Consider the following 3650-nt stretch of genomic DNA (forward strand, 5'->3'; position numbering starts at 1 on the left):
TAGACATGCTCACCAAATGCTGGCTTTTCTCCTGGGGTGACCCGTCTGCTTAGTTTGGGGTGGGGGGTGAGAGAGTCTGGGAGTGAGTCTAGTGTATGCAGGGCTGTCACATGTGGCTGCACAGCACCAGGGGGCACCATCCTCAGAGGCGTCTTTGTGAATAGCATCCTCTAGAACTGTGGGAAATCCCAACCCTTCACAGGATACAGAATGAAGAAGTTTGGGGTGAGGGCTCTGGAGAGGAGCTCTGAGGGTGTGGGGCAACACTGTGACACACCAGCTTTTTGACCTTATGCTAAGGCCGGTTCACCTCCTCCTACTCAGGAGAAAGTCTGGCATCTTTCTAGTGATAGGGAAAGGGGTTGCTAAGTGCCTTGACTCTCACTGCCCTGGTGGCCTGAGTGAAGCGGTAAACTAGCCTCTTGATTTAGGCAACAAACCAAGTGGCCTGATGTAGAGATGGGGTGAGAAAGGCTGCCCAGTTTCTATGACTATTCTTGTGCCTCTTGTCCTGGCTGTTACAGCGCAGGGACCTGGTCTATGGCGTTCAGGCCCCTTGACCAGTTCTGCTAAAGCTCCTGGTGATATTCACCTGATTTCTGGTGCCCCCAAAAGGGCCTGGGCACTTTAGGACTTGAAGAGACCGGGAGGGACACTGATGCTGAGAGCGTGGCAGGCAGGTGCGTCTCCAGCTCTGAAACATACCTGGGGGCTAAGAGGAAACGCCAACTTCTAAGTGTGGCCCCCCCAAAGTTTCCAAGTGGACAGGAAGAAAGAGGGAGGGGTGGTAGAAATGCGGGGCTCAACTGCTCACGGGGGGGCGGGCGGGCACAGAACAGCAGAAGACCCCACCTAGGGTCGGGGCGTGGCAGAGATGGCGCCCCATCTCTGGGCACGTGCAGCTCCGGAAACTGGCGGCGGCGTCTATTTCAGAGTTTATGGTAAGAGGCTGGAGCGGCACACGCTCGGCACCGCAGACAACACACCCCACCCCTTAAGGAAGTGGGGAGGAGAGCAGCAGGGGTGTGGTTAAGTCGGAGGAGGAGAGGGGAAAACACAAACCTGTCAGCGCTGTTTCTCAGCGGAGGCCTCCGGAGCCGCCGCGCACCCCTTAAGAAGAACCCCTCACCTGCCGCCGCCCCGCCGCCCCTGACCGAGCCGAGGAGCCACCGCCGGAGTCGGCGCTTCGCTCCGTGTGAGTCCCCTCCCGCGATCGCAATCGGGGCTGAGCGCCCAGCCAGAAGGTGGAGGCTGGACGAGGCGGGAGGGTCGGGGTGACCCCCGGGATTGCGGGGACCCGGACGGGACCGGGAGCCGCGGACCCAGAAGTGGGTGCTGCGGCGTGGGGCGCTCCCGGGGCCGGCGAGCCCTCCGCGGAGGGAGAGGGATTCCATTTTTGGAGTTAATTTGAGACGAAAGGGTGTTTTTCCCTCTTAGTTCTCTTATCAGACAGGGGAGGATGGGGGGGTGATGGGAGGACACAGAAAGGCCGCCTGCCTCTAAAGGTCAGGCCAGAGAGCTTTCAGAATTCAACTTCTTCAACTCCCGCCTTAGAGCCTCTGCCGCTTCCTCCTTTGCCCCCTGCCGTGCCCTTCAGCTCGCCCACCCTGCTCACATTCCCACGCACACCCCACTGCGCTCCCCGCCCCCCAGAGGGCATCTTCTGAATCTAGCGCCGACTGGAAGCAAGCAGGGCTCTGCAGGGGGGTAGAAGCAGAACTCTGTGCGTGCGTGTGTGCGTGTGTGTGCGTGCGCGTGCGCGCCTGTGCGCGCGTGTGCGTGTGTGTGTGTGTGTGTGTGTGTGTGTGTGTGTGTTTATGTGCCTGTGTGTTGTGGGGAATAAAGTTAACGCTCGCTGCCACCCCGGGTCTTTGTGACATTACTTCGGAATGCCCCTAAAGGGTTAAGTTCTGTGCCGCCTTCTCCGCCTGTCAGGCTGTGCGTGGGCAAAGCCTTGGGTGGGTGAACAGGCAACATATGCGTGCTGTTCTGAGCCCACCGAGCCCCACCACCTGCCCTAAACCTCAGCCATCTGATACTTGCGTCTCCCCACACGCCAAGCTTGGAGCTCAATCCATTTAGGCTTCTCCCAGGGGTCGGGGCGGAGAGAAAGAGAGCCGAATTTTGGACACACAGGGGGCATTCGCCAGGGGCGCTCAGAAACCAGAAGAGGAAGAGCTTTCCCCCCGACCCACAGCTGGATGTGAGCCCTCGGGGCAGTTGGTTCGAAAAGATCAGGGAAGGGGCACAAGGAGGCCGCTCCTTTGAGGGCAAGGAATGCACGTGTGGACCTAACCCCAGCCTTTCACAACTCCTCTGGGGGAGGGCGAAGAGGAAGCAGAGACAAAAAAGTGCGTGAAAATGGAAGGAGGGAGGGAAGTAGTCACGTGGAGAGACCAGCTCTGGCATGACACTCTGCTCTCACTTCTTCATTCAAAAAGCATTGGCTGACTTCCTACCTGAGGCCAGGTGCTGGCGCTGGGCATGGGAGACCAGGGTGCGTGGGACCCAGCCCTGCGCCCCGAGTAGTAACGTGGGGAGGGAAGGAACAGGTGCTGACCAGCCCAGTGCTGGGGGCTGTGGGTGGAGCCGGTCAGCGTGTCCTGGAAGGCTTCCTGGCAGAAGTGACTCTAAGTGGAGACCTGAAGGATTGGTAGAATTAGCCTGGGAGGGAAAGAGGAGAGTGAACGGCATAGGGCACAGCAAGTGCTGAGACCTGAGGCCAGAAGCAGCGGGATGAACCCAGGAAACTGCAAGTAGCTCGGGGTGTTCAGCACGTGGAGAGTGCAGGGGCGAGCTGAAGCTGGAGAAGTGGGAGAGACAGCTCCAGAAGGGCCTGCTCTGGCTGCCGTGGCAACTCCTGTCACTTGGGCCCTAGAGCCAGCAGCCTCGGACTTGACTCAAGGGTGCGGGGCCGCCAGATTTAGCAAATGAAAATACAGGACATTCAGATTTGAATTTCAGGTAAGCAATGAATATTTGTCAAGTATAACTGTGTCCCGTGCAACCTTTGGGGCATACTTATACTAAGACATTATTCACTGTTTATCTGAAATTCAAATTCAGCTGGACATCTGGTATTTTATCTGGCACCTGTCCTCTAGGGGAAAGCTGAGGATGCTACAGTGCTGGCAAGTGAAGGGTAGGTAGTGCCCAGGCACCAAGGGAACAGTCTCAGGACATATTATCTTTTTTTTTCATTATTAAAAAAATTTATTAATTTTTAATTAATTTTTATTGGAGTATAGTTGCTTTACAATGTTGTGTTCGTTTCTGCTGTACAGCAAAGTGAATCAGATATACACATACTTACATCCCCTCTTTTTTGGATTTCCTTCCCATTTAGGTCATTGCAGAGCACTGAGTAGAGTTCCCTGTGCCGTACAGTAGGTTCTCATTAGTTACCTATTTTATACATAGTATCAATAGTGTATATATGTGAATCCCAGTCTCCCACTTCCTCCCACCCCCCGCCACCCAGGACATATTATCTTGTAACCAATCCTCCTAGATTCCACTTTGGGGCTCCTTCACTGATTGAGCATGTTATTTCTTAAAAACTAAAGAAAGAATTCCTTGGTCTTCGGAGCCCCATGAACCTGGATTCAAATGCCAGCTTGGCCACTTGCCTGCTGTGAGGCCTTACAAAC

Source organism: Physeter macrocephalus, unplaced genomic scaffold, assembly GCF_002837175.3.
Source record: "Physeter macrocephalus isolate SW-GA unplaced genomic scaffold, ASM283717v5 random_464, whole genome shotgun sequence".
NCBI classification, from domain to species: domain Eukaryota; kingdom Metazoa; phylum Chordata; class Mammalia; order Artiodactyla; family Physeteridae; genus Physeter; species Physeter macrocephalus.